The sequence below is a fragment of the Nicotiana sylvestris genome, chromosome 5, assembly GCF_000393655.2.
Source record: "Nicotiana sylvestris chromosome 5, ASM39365v2, whole genome shotgun sequence".
Lineage (NCBI taxonomy): Eukaryota > Viridiplantae > Streptophyta > Magnoliopsida > Solanales > Solanaceae > Nicotiana > Nicotiana sylvestris.
The window spans coordinates 105,068,277-105,082,386 of record NC_091061.1 but is presented as its reverse complement, the minus strand read 5'-3'; positions in this window follow the sequence as shown (position 1 = coordinate 105,082,386).

The following is a 14,110-nucleotide window of genomic DNA, read 5'->3' as shown; positions in this document are numbered from 1 at the left end:
ATATACCTTCCCCCTTTACAACATCTGGTACCTGGGTGCCATTTTTCAGATAACGGCAACCATTCCACTCCTGCTGAACTAAAGTTTCGGGCAATGCAGCTTCTGGATATAGCTCAATGACCTGGGTGGTGAGATCTTCATCTTCAGGCACCACCTAATATCTTTCTAACTGCCTTAAGACTCTTTGTGGTGCATATGGCTTGACACTCCTCAAACCCATCAACCTTAGGTAACCCTTGGTAGCCGTCATGTATATGGCTTCTGTCATCGGGAGTCATCCTATAGTCCACTCGATCTGACTTGCTTTGAGAGATTTCAAGTGGGAGACCCAGGCTTCAAACCCTTCTGGCGCATTGTAGTCTTTCACCCTTTCCTCGTAACTCTTGATGAAGTTATCCGTGCTCGAACCATAACTCATGAATTTGGGGCGATGGCGGAGATGCTCAATCAACTACATTTGTAGAAGAATATTGCAACCTTCAAAGAATTGAGCCCCAGCTTTGCATAATGTCTATGCTCGATAAATGTCTGTCAGCACTAACGGAGCAAGTGTATGATCTTTCTTGGTAATAAGGATTTGTGCAATTCTGTCCATACGGACATCCACTGTCCCTTCCGCATTTGGAAAGACCATGATCCCCAAAACCTCAACAATAAAAGTGAGCCGACGATGAATTTTCCAAAGGCCCTTGTCTTGTTTGTTGTTCAAACCCTTTTCATGCGTTTCGAACCTAGCTGAGTGCCCGAACATGAAGTACAAGAGTAGAAAGAACAACACCCTTTGGTTACATGGGCCTTCTTCATCTGTTTACTGATATTCAGGAGGTCAAAGAATTTGTGCACCGAAGGGGCCCTCGGAAATATAAGTTGTCGTTTCCTCAAGTCCCGGCCAAACTCAATATACCCGTCCATCTCCTCCAGAGTAGGGGTGATCTCAAAGTCCGAGAAACAAAAAACATTATGGACAGGATCCCAAAAGGTTACCAAAGCCTTGATTAGATCTTCCCGTGGTTTGACTTCCAAAATGTATATAAGGGCACCCAATTGTTCTTTCACCCAATCCTGACCATCTTCGTCTAGATCATTCCACCACATACGCAACTGCAGCTGAGCCTGTACTATGACCAACTCTGACGGGTTCTGGACAGTGTTCATTTGTACATATGGGAGATTAAGGTTAGGTTTGACTCTAGTGGACCCTTTTTGTAAAATAGGTTTTTCAATTTCTAAAAGAAAAATCAACGGACCATGACCCCCTACCCTCTATGCTACTTTAGCAAAAGTGGTCATTTTTGCAAACGTGGCCCCTTCACAATTCCAAATAAATTTTGAGGCCGGGGAGAATTACTTTATGGAAAAATGACACTTTACCGATAGACTTGTCCATTCTTTACAAAAATAGCCATTCGACGACTGAAGATACTCTAAGGCTATCCCGGCAAGAATGGCTTCAAACATTACCGAAGCTGGATCGGCTTATTTTTGACCAAAACCCTAAACTGCATTTATCTGACCATTTACCCTTTTTTCTTTTTTTAAAAAAAAATAAGGCCGAACCTTATGTAGGTTGTTGGTGGTACCTCGACGGCAGCTCGCAGGGGTGCTCTGGCTGCACCACGTGCGCGTTCTCAGTCTTTACCCCGGCCCCGACCTCTGAAGGCTTCAGTAGGGGGCGCGAGTGCATGATCATTTTTGGTAGCACGTGTCCTCACCATCTGTGAGAGAATAGAAGACAGAAGTTGTCACACCTCCTTTTTCTACCCCCGAAAGGGATATAAGGGGAGTTTTTTTCCAATTTAAGTGATAATCGAAACGGGATTATTTATTAAAAATCAGAGTCACCACTTGGGATAATTTATGGTGTCCCAAGTCACCGGTTTAAATCCCGAATCGAGGAAAGATTGGTTCTGTTTTACAGTCTGCAAAACACAGAAATCCAGGTAAGGAATTATGTTAACCCGGAAGAAGGTGTTAGGCATTCCCGGGTTCCGTGGTTTTAGCACGGTCCCTTTGATCATACTTTGCTTATTAAATTGTCTAATTACTTGTTTAAGAACCTATGTGCATCCACCTCTTAACAGCTTTTTATTAAGAAATTATCCTGAAACAAGTCACGCATACCTGTACTCATTTTTGTTTGGCGCGTCAAAAATCATGTCACGCGTACGTATCCACAATTAATCACGCTTTATTATTATTAAGAAAGTTCGGCCGAAGTTGCACGAACGCATACTCTGGTTTTGTTTTTAGAAATCGTAATCATGTCACGTGAATGTATCCACAATCACAATGGTATATTAAACGGGCCTAAAGCAATTATGAGCATTTGTCATTTTTATATCTAAGTCATAAAATTAATACGAGGGCCATGAATGATTAAATTGTGGATGATACACCTCGGACTATATAAACTAAATTTAATTTAGCGGCCTATTAAAATAATTTTATTATTAAGAAAGTTTGATTGAAGTTGCACGAACGCATACTCCGACTTGGTTTTTAGAATTGTGATTATGTCACGCGAACGTGTACACAATCACAATTGTATTTTTAAACACGCACCTAAAGGCTTTTCTACGAGTGTTCATTTTTAATAACTAGTGATAATATTTGTTAGGGCCATGGTGATATAACTAAAATGACACACCTCACTCCATTTTCAAGAATCATATTTAATTAGACCTAAGGATGCTTGTATTTGCAAATGATTCAAACTTAATAGAGTTATTAGTGGTAAACACGATTGGGCAATGGGTTATTTCAAGAAAATGGGCCAGCATACAAGCCCCTTGAGCCGTTAAAATCAGATGACCATGACCATTAAAAAAATGACAGGAGAACGTGGCCTTGGAAGTGAATCCAGAAATGAAGGAAAAGGGGGCCTGAGACACACGAGCCTGGTTTGGGCTAGGCAGCCTCATTTGGGCCATTTAATAAGCCTGGCCGTTTTTAAGGGATGCCATTCAGCATCTTTCTCATTTGGAATACCTAGTTCTTCAACCCCTCCACTGGGTAATTCAAACACTAATCTAAATTAATCTAAACCAATTTCATCAAAGCAAATAGAAGATGTTCATCATCTAATTTAGATCCAAACTACAGAAAATTTAAGCACTATATACTCAACAAATTGCAGGCCACATGTATTTGAAAATTGATACTACTACTAGCTACTATTGAACTCGCACATGTAATGATTCTAACGGTATGGACACTCCGGACATTGAGATTGAATATTACAATGGCAACAATGGCTCTTAAACACATTCAGATACTTAAAGTCAATAGCCAAAACAACGAAATCAAGATATGAATTTAACCCCGGACTAAACATCACTACTAACCTAAACAAATTTAAACAAAATCCAACAGGAGATGTTCCTTGTGAGCACATGATTTTTGCCCTGTATGAATTACTCCCACAAATTCAAAACAAAACAATTTTTTCCGTTGTTTGCAATTTTGTAGAATTTTGTGTCATTTTCTGTCAATTGTTTGCATTTATCTGTGCATGTTTATTTTATTTAATTAATAAATAAATACAAAAAATATGTTGCATTTACATTTAGAATTTAATTTCACATTTTAGGATTAATTAACAAATTAGTTGTTTTATAAAAATGGAAAAAATCACAAAAATTAGTTTTAGTTGCACTTTTAATTTTAATTTTAAATTTTGGGAGTTTTTCCTTCGATTTTGTTTTAATTAGAGTTAATTAATTCCATGTGTCAGGATTTATTTGATTTAGGATTTAGTTTGGGTTTTATTTGGAAAATTAATTTTAAAAAAAAAGAAGAAGAAGAGTTTGAAATAAAAAGAATTAATGTGGAAAAAAGGAAAGGGAATTGAAGAGATAAAATTTTGGGCCAAAATTAATTGATTTTCCTCCCAGCCCAATTGAATATCCGGCCAAACCAACTAAACCCGACCCAAAACCCGTTCTGTAACCCGGTCCAGCCCCTTCCCAGTCAAAACGACGTCGTTCCTAGTTACTTTGATCTGGGCTGTCGAGGTTCTTTGATCAGACTGCTGGGAAGTGGGGTGGTGTGATATAAAGATGTCCGAATCCAACCCACCCACCCCCTCTCTCATTGTCTCTCTCACACTAGAGACCAAATATAAACCTTAATAGCCGCCACCCTTTCCCACTGTCCTCCGGTGGCGGCGCCATCTCCAAATGCCACAAAAATCACACCCTAGAGCCTCCTCACTCTCCCCTTTCCAAATCCCCACTCCGTTCCTCTCAAACATGGCCTAAACTCCTCGAATCTCAAATCTAGGGTTCAAACCCTAAAAGCCATAGTCGAGTTCGTTCATGCAGGGATATCCTTCAATGTTTCTGTAGAGTTCAAGGCCGGTTTGGTCCCAGAATAACATTGCTTTCTTGTTCTTCGCAAGGAACAAGCAGATGACATTATTTAGGGACTAAATCAGAAAGTTAATCGCGAGTTCGAAGCATAGGTTGGTGAGTTTCTTATTTCTTCTTTCGTTCTTATGTTCCTTCAGTCTTCCTTCCTCCTCATTTCTTCTCTTCCTCTCTGATTAATTGAATGGAAACTTGAACAAAGTTTAGCTAAAAATTGAGGACTGTCCGTTTATTGCTTTTTCAATTTTGCTTTTCTAAATTTTATTGGTCTGATTGGTTTGTGTCAAGAGTATGTTCAATTTCTAATTTCACTTTTTGTTTTAAGCCACTTAGTTTAATTTAATTAGGTCGCCTTGACAACTTATTTAAATCCCTGCATGTTTGTGTTAATTAACTAGTAGCTTAGTTAGTTTTTTCGATTATGGAAGTCGTTTCAGTGTTTGTGTCATGTTGTTTTTCCGGATGCTTATAGAATTTAGCTGGGTCGTTTTATTGTTTGGGCTTTAGTATTGTTTCTGGCCATTTTTGCAAAGTGCAGCTCCTCAATTTGGGATAAGTCATTGGGTCAAGTTGATCCATTTGGAATTCTGAAGTAATATTCAAGGGCTTGAGGGGTAGTTTAGGTAGTCTAGGTAAGGGAATCTTTGGGTAACGGATTAGGAAGTTTCTAGGAAGCTGGGGAGGGGGACTATTGTGAAGTTTTGAGATTTAAAATAGGGATACCTAAGCAAAAATGAAAATTAGAAAAGGTGCAAAGTGCAAAAATTGATCCCTTAGGCTGCCCTAATAGCTTGCCTATAAAGGCACCTTACCTTGCATTTCAAGGCAGATTTTGAAGGAAAAAAAATTCAGAAAATCAGAAACGGCTAAAAAAGACTAAAAAATTTGATAACAATCCAGAGAAAATACAAACGGCTGAATTTTTACTGTTTCATTGAACTTCTTCACCGATTTCTGATTCTTTTCAATTTCAGAAAACAATAGTTTCTCATTCTAGGATTTGAAATGGATTGATATTGTGTTTTGAAATGTTTTGGTTCAAGCTTTGTTGAGGGTTACTGTTCTATTGGATTTTTGAGCTGATTTCATCATTCTGATTGCTGAATCTGGGCTAACTGCTACTGCTTACTGCTGTGCTTCTCACTTTTGCTGTTATTTTACTTTCCAGGTACATGCTCCTGTACATCTCTTGTTTGTGATCTTTTGATTTGAGGAATAAGAATGCAAGGCAGAAGTTTAGAGAATAGCTTTATTCTGTTGATTCAATTGTGTTATTCTGATTTTCTTTTAAAATTTGATGTTGTCATGTTGATTGAATAAGCTATGGGTGGGGTCAGTTTCTACTATTGTGCTTAACTTGGGATTGCCATGAAAGCCTGGGTAACATTTTGTCTAGCTGAATTGTTGATTAGGTGTTGATGTTGTATAATTGAACACCCTAGCGTAGTACTTGGTCTGGAACTGTTATGAAGTTTGGGATATTAGCATATTTAGTTAAGTTATGGATCCTCTTTTACACTAAATGTTAGTCAATTTATATTGTTAGCATGTGTGTGAGGCAGAATGGTTATTTATGGTTCTTAAGTTAAGCAATTTGGGTCAATGCTCTCTCTTGAAGCCATGATTCTACAGGTTTTATTTGAGTTTTAGTTACTTTGTTATTTGAGGCTATGGTAGTACATTGCCAAACCATATAGATTCTATGAGTTAGCTGCAATTCACCCATTATCTGTTTCAATTAGCTTTTAAAATTTTTATGGTCGTCTTTAACCCCAAAATCAAACGTATGGTTGTGCTGTGAAAGGGGTTCGACCCTGAACCCCAGTTTCTCTACAATAGGGGTGGCTTCTAAGCAGGATTTCCTTGGGCTTTATTTAAGCCATTGTGCAATCAGCACTTCGTGGGCTTTGCAGTTTCGACACATTATTGGGCCTCATTTCATGCCCAGATTTTGAGGTGAATTGGACATCGCCTAATATCCGACATTGGTTCTGGCTAAATTAATTTGAACTTCATCTTAGAGTGGTTACATTTTTGTCTTCAGCCAGTTAGTTTGGTTTTGTTGTTAGGTTGGAGGCGTGCTATATTAGCCAAATGAACAATTTATGGCCCTTCGAAATTTAATTTGAATTCCCTTTTAAAATTGGAATTGAGGTGCGCCGAGCTAAATATAATCTCAAATGTGTGGCCCTCATTTGATTATTTTTTTTAAATCCTTAGAATTCGAGGCGCGCCATTTAGCAAATTTTCCATGGCCCTCGCAAAGTTAAAAAACGTGTAGTTGCTTTAGGCGCGTTATTTTAATAATATTACCTTCCTAAACTCGAATGTGCATTTCATGTGACTCAAATCCAAATCTTAACAACGTTAAATAAAATATGTCGCGGATCGCGGGTGCATTTCATGTGGCATGATCCAAAGACATATTTTGTATAACGTTGAAATCTTCCTAAAATAAGTAAAAGCGGTTTAAAAGTTAAAAATGCACATAGGTTTGAAAGTGTTTTAAAATCAAATAAATAGGCCAATTATAACAGTTAAGCGACTGTGCCAGAACCACGGAACTCGGGAATGCTTAACACCTTCTCCTGGGTTAACAGAATTCCTTACCCGGATTTTTGGTTCGCGGACTGTAAAACAAGTCAATCTTTTCCTCGATTCCGAATTTGAACCGGTGACTTGGGATACCATAAATTATCCCAAGTGGCGACTCTGATTCTTAAATAAATAATCCCGTTTCGATTGTCACTTTAAGTTGAAAAAAACTCTCTTATATACCCTTTCGGGGGTGTAGGCAAAATGGAGGTGTGACATTCCTCATCTAACCTAAATCCATACCACAACAGCCCAAGCACTATATACTCAACAGAAGGAGTTTTTAGCCAAACTAAAACCAACATGACAAGCTAAAGTCCAAATCCAACCTTAAAATGAAATATAACATCAATAGCATGACTGAATATAGGAAACCATATAGTAAGGCTAATTTAATACAGAAACATGGATAGATTCTAAAGAACATAAGCTAATATTCAGCAAAGCTAATATTTATCCTTAAATCTCCAACTCGATTACATGTTTCAGATTTGCACTTCACATATCATTAGGGTCCAAGAAGTACCTGGAGGTAAAAATAAAGCAAAAGAGGGTGAGGATTTCAACAATAGCAGAAGAGTAAGTAGATCAGCAAATCAACGCAGCAATATTCAGCTCCCTTAGACCATCTTTAAACCCAGATAAATCAGAAATCCCTTGAAACTTTTAAGTTATTACTAACAGTGAAAACCAAAGAGCAATTCCAAACAATTTTTAACCAAAAATGATGCAGAAACTTTGAGTGTTTTTTCAGGGTATGAATGTCTGATTTTTGAGTGAAAGAATGGTCTATATATAGCCTTTTTTGGGTGCCATGTGCTGCTGAAAATAGAATGGGAATTATTCCCTCACAAGGCATCTTTTCCAACAGAATTGGGATAGCTGGCAGCCTTTAATTGGCTCCAGCACTTGTGCTGGCCAAGATTGGGCCAGCTGCCCCAGATTCTAGAAGCTTCCTAATAGAAAATCTGGTCTTCTAATCTCAAATTAAACCTCCAAGTTTTCTATTGCTCAATTAACACCCTAAGAGTTTCCTAATAATTACTAACTAGGCAAACAATACAGAAATCTAAATTAAAAAGAAAGAAGATCAAACATAACAAAATTCTAATTCAATTGAGTTTCTGACTAAACTTAAATACTCTTAACATGAACTGAAATCAGAAATGAGACAAAACAAAGATTATTAAAACCTAATTACTAATACAAGTCCAGAATTAATCAATCATGAGCCATTTTCTAGGCATTAAGCCCATTGAACAAACCAACATTACTGATTAGGGAATCATAATAACATATTGAAACTAGCATACTGATTTTAAACCAAACTAACTAGACACAAGCTAAAACAATATTTGACAAACCCTAGTCGAAAGACTGACCATCTAATGACTCTGATGAAAAATGCGTAAATTAACCCTAAACTACTGACTAACATCAATGATTAATCACAGAAAGAAGAAAAACGAAAACCTAACAGCCTAAAATTATGATTAACTACACCTTTTCATTTTCGGTCAAAAGAAACAGAAAAATTAGAGGAAATCAAAGTGATGTAAAAGAGAAGAAACTAAAGAAGGAAATGAGGATGAGGAAATAGAAAGAAGAAAGAAGAACAGGTACCTAATGCATGAACGAACAGTATTTGATGAAGTTTCGCCGGTTTTTTGATTGTGCATGAAATCTGTGAGCCTTGAAACAAGCCGAAATTGATGCTAATTGATTGTTCTTAATAATAACAATCGATTGGCATAAATTCCGACTCGGAATCAACCTTAAATCCGCTTGAAACTCAGAAAGGGGAACGGATTAGGGTTTTCAATTTCTTCTTGGAATCAAATTTGAAATTGGGACAAATGGGTGGGTTTTTTGGGAAAGTGATTGTAGTTTAGGGTTCAGAGGGATGTGAAGAGTGTGGGGTGTGATTTTGGGATGATTTGGGTGAATTAGGATTTTTGGGGATCCTATTTTGGATCTAAAATTCAAGCAATTGGGTGAAGATTTGAGGGAAGTGGTTTGGATATTCTGAGAGAGAAGGTGACAAGGATTATGGGGTGTAAATTTGGGGTGGATTGGAGCACCGGAACCGCCATGAGGCGATTCCCGGCGGGTGGTTGACGGCGGAGCAGCGGAGAGAACCCTAGGGCGGCTAGGGTTTGGGATTGAGAGAGATGAGAGTGAAATGGGACGGGTTCCGAAGTGGGGGGGGAGTGATCCTTCGGACATATATATATATATATATATATATATATATATATATATATATATATATATATTAAACAAGCAATTAGTTTCGAGCTGTTGGATTATCAAAATCCAACGACTGTGATCAGATCATTACAAAACGGGGTCGTTTGGGGACGGGGAAGACATGGACCGGGTAAAAGGTATTGGGTTTGGGTCTGAGGCTGACTTGGGTATAGATTGGCCCAATTTCAAAGCTAAATTAAACCTTTTCCTATTCCTTTTTTTTTTGTTTTCTTTCCTTTCTTTAATTAATTAAAACCCTAAATTAAATTCCTAAATTAATTTAAATTACAAAAGTAAGCTAATTATCTACTATAATATTTACAAAAATTAGTTTCTCCTAGATTAAAAGAGAAAATTACTAATCTAAAATTTAAAAAGCTAAAAATGTAAAAGTAAGTCAATTTTTGTGATTTTTATTTTTAAATAAAGCAACTAATTTACTAATTAATTCTAAAAATATGAAAACAAAATCTCAATGCAATGCATGATATTTTTGACATTTCTCATGATTTCTAACAAAAGTAAACATGCAAAGAAATGCAAACAATTAGCACAAATTTCCACAAAATCCTATAAAATTGCAAAAAATGAAAAAACCTATTTTCTTGAATTTTATAGGAGTAATTCATATAGAGAAAAAATCACATGCTCACAGAAGTATAGAATTGTGATGTCAAAAATCTCACGTGACAAGGAAATTAAATGAAGTGGAATTTTTCTAAAAGTTACATAGCCTCTCACAGATAAGTACAAACGTCTCTGTATCGATCCGCGAGACTCTAATAAATCGGCTTGTGATTCATGACTCCTATGAACCTAGAGCTCTGATACCAACTTGTCACGACCCCAATTCGGCCTCCGTGAACTATCGTGACGGTACCTAGTCTCTACGACTAGGTAAGCCTAACAAATACGGAAAAAGAATAATTTGTGGAAAAGAAAATAATATGAAACCAAAATAACAAACTGAAATAGTGTTTAAGATGCCGCCTAGCATATAACAGTACAAGAATCTCAACCTAACACTTCCCAAAATTCGAAAACCCCATGAATCACAAGCTAAGAGATACATAAGAAGCTCTAACTCTAGAAATGTCTAACAAAAGGAAAATACAGAAGGGCTATACTATTATAGAAAGATAGAAAGGGACTTCTCAGTCTGTGGACGCGGCAGATATACCTTGAAGTCTCTACAGAAGTGCCTCGCCTCAAGGATGATAAGACTGACTGGAAGTACCTGGATTTGCACAAGAAAAACATGCACAGAAAGGGCATAAGTACACCACATCGGTACTCAGTAAGTGCCAAGCCTAACCTCGGTCGGGTAGTGACGAGGAAGGTCAGGGCCCTACTGAGGTTAAATAAAATATAAGGCTTAACAGTGTAGAACAAAAATAATATAAATAAGTACAACAGTAAAAGTAACACGGGATAGAGGGAACAGCAACAACTACTACAGAGGCAAAGTAAACACAGAAAGAAATACAACTTAATACAAAGATAACAACCGGGGATCTCTCAGGATACCGTCCTGTAGTCCCAAATATAAAATTCCAGTGGATCTCCCAGGATATCATCCCCTAGTCCAACTCATAATGCGAGGGAATCTCCCAGAATACCGATCCGTAGTCCCAAATGTAAATACTCGATACAGGGGGAATCTACCCGGTGCAGTCCCGTAGTTCCAATGTAAATGTGTAGGGGGATCTCCCGGAATACCGCTTCATATTCCCAAAGTAAACATACATGTGGATCTCCCAGGATACCGTCCTGTAGTCCCAAAGTAAACACACAGCAACAATAAGAAGAATACACAGTTCAATTCAAGTTCCATACCAAGGTAAAACAGGTATTTCTAACCTAGCATGCTGCACATAATCCAAATAAGGCAGTTTAAGCAAGTAAGGCAATTAAGTCAATTAGACATGTTTTTCCTAAGCTGACAACAGGCTTAAATTGCAAGTAGTATAAACAGGAAAAGAAACATACTTGTAATTACTTAATGAAAACTGGATTTTCAATAATTTTCAAATGAACGCACTCGTCACCTCACGTACAAGGCATTTCAATCATTAATAATACCAAAACCTAAGGGGAGTTTCCCCCACATAAGGTTAGGCAAGCCACTTACCTCAAACCGACTCAATAATTAACCCGAGACCACGTTCTTGCCATGAGTACTCGACTCCAAATGGCCCAAATCTATTCAATTTAATTGCATAATGTAAATAACACTTCAAGTAACTGATTCTATAAAGAAATTCTAAGCTAATACGTAAAATTAGGTAAAATGACCAAAACACCCCTCAGACCCACGTCTCGAAATCGGGTAAAATTTATATTTTCAGAATCCTCATACTCACACGAGTTTAGTCATACTAAAAGTACCAAAATTAGGCCTGAAATGGTCCTTCAAATCATCACTCAAAGCTCTCTAATTAACCAAGCCCTAACCCCCAATTTACCACTGATTTTCCTTAAGTTTTCATTCTTACAATGATAACAATCACCTCAATAACGAGTTTAAGGACCAAAGACCTTACCTCAATGAATTTCTTTGAAAATCTCCCTTGAAAATGCTTCCCAAAGCTTCTTCCCGTTTGAAAAGAGGTGAAAAATAACTCAAATTCGCGAAGGCAACTATTTATATGTTCTGCCCAGCGAATCCCCTTCTGCGGCCATGGGACCGTACCTGCGGTCACGCTTTTGCGGAACTAAAGTTGTATCTGCAAAAAATTCACTAAAACTCAGCTTCCGCACCTGCGACCATCTTTACGTAGATGTGGTGCCGCTTCTGCGATGAGGCGCCCGCTTCTGCGGTCCCTGATGGTACTCCTCCTTTCCGCTTCTGCGATGCTAGTGCCGCTTCTGCGGCTCCGCACCTATGGGACCCAATCGCAGGTGCGGTTATGACAGAGATCAGCAGCTTTAGCTGCTTCAAACCATTTTCAATTCTTCCGACAACCCTCCGAAATCACCCTGAGGCCCCCGGGACCTCAACCAAAAATACGAACAAATCCTATACCACTACCAAACTTATACCAATCATCAAAACACCTAAAAAAACATCGAACATCGGATTAACTATGGATTTAGGCCTAAGAACTCCAAAAACTCTCAATTTACGCTTTCGATCAGAAAGTCTATCAAACCTCGTTCGAATTATTTGAAATTTTGCACACACGTCACATTCAACACTACCGAGCTACTCCAACTTCCGGAATTCCATTCCGACCCTTAGATCAAAATCTCACTATCAAACCGGAAACTTCAAAAATTCAACTTTCGGCATTTCAAGCCTAAATTAGCTACGGACCTCCAAAACACAATCTGATCACGCCCCTAAGCCCGAAATCACCCAACGGAGCTAACGGAACTAACAAAATTCCATTCTGAGGCCGCCTTCACACTGTTCCGACTACGGCCCAAATTCTACAACTTAAACTCTCATTTAGGGACTAAGTGTCCCAAAACTCTCCGAAACTCCAATTAAATCCTCTCGGCAACTCACAATAGCAGAAACAAACATGGGAGATGCAGTTAATAGGGGATCGGGGCGCAAATTCTTAAAACGACCGGTGGGGTCGTTACAGTGATATAAAATTAAGAAGTTGAATCAATTGAAGAAGACACCAAGATTGTTACATAACCTATAATCCTAGATCGATTTTATCGCATTGATAACATAAAAATCTACTCTTTTTTGTCTAGAGTTCATTCTTTAATTTCTTTCCGTTTTAATTAGTTTAGACTCAAAACACTTTTGGTTTTAATTGAATTATGATAGTTTAGTATAGTTAATAGTTAATAATAACTTCTTGTAGGAATAATACTCTTCTTACTACTTTATTACGTGTCGATAGCGTATACTTACTTGTGTATTTGGCTGCAATATTTACTTCAATTATGAAAAAGTGGATACACATCAAATTGATAGTACTAAAATAAAGTATTTGTTACTCTTTTTTTTCTATTTTATAAGACGTTATTATGATATTAGTCTATTTAAGGAATGACTTATTTTTATATTTAAAAATAAATTAACTTTAAATTTTTATATTATCCTAAATATCTTGATAGGTTTAATACCATTATTTTAATTTTTTATCTTTTTTAAACTCTGTACCAAGTTAAATATCGCCATCTAAAATGGAACGTAGCACAGAGAATCAGACTCATTATGGATTATTTTATAGTGGTACAATTATGATGCTTGTTCTGAATGGAAGAGAGATAACCTTTTTTGGGATGTTGCAAATTAACAAACGAAACATCTTAGTCGGTGTAAGAAGTCACTCCCACTCTAATCTAGCAAGAAATGTCATACCGGTAAAATAATACGGGAGATAATCGATCCTTTCTTAGGGTTCTAAGTAATTCAACTAGTGCCAAAAATAAATTTGGTTGTAGAACGAGGCAGCACAGAGCAGTTGGCACACTAAATAATCCATAGGATATTAGTGTTGGAACGGGGGATTACTCAATGTTGCTACTACAACCTACATGCATAATATATGTACGGATAAAATTAGGGATAAAGTTTTCCCTAATTCCTCGATGAGGGAACAAAGTGGAAGTACAGATCGACAAAATTATTATTAAGGTTAGGAACCCTCATATCGAGACCCGGGAAGAATGAACGATGTATTGGAGATCGAACATAATAAAGCAACGTGCCACAGACCAAGTATAGTTTCTGCACCTTAGGAGATACGGTGGACAGTTATACATGACGGATAGGGGGCCATAATATTCGCCTTCAACTGGATTTTATGGCACGAATCTCGTTCGGTGTTCATTATAGATCAACAATTACCGGAGAAACAAGATTTTTATTTTTTTAGGACTTGTACTAGGATTGAAATTCTCCTACTATATAAAGAGGAAGTTTTTCTTTA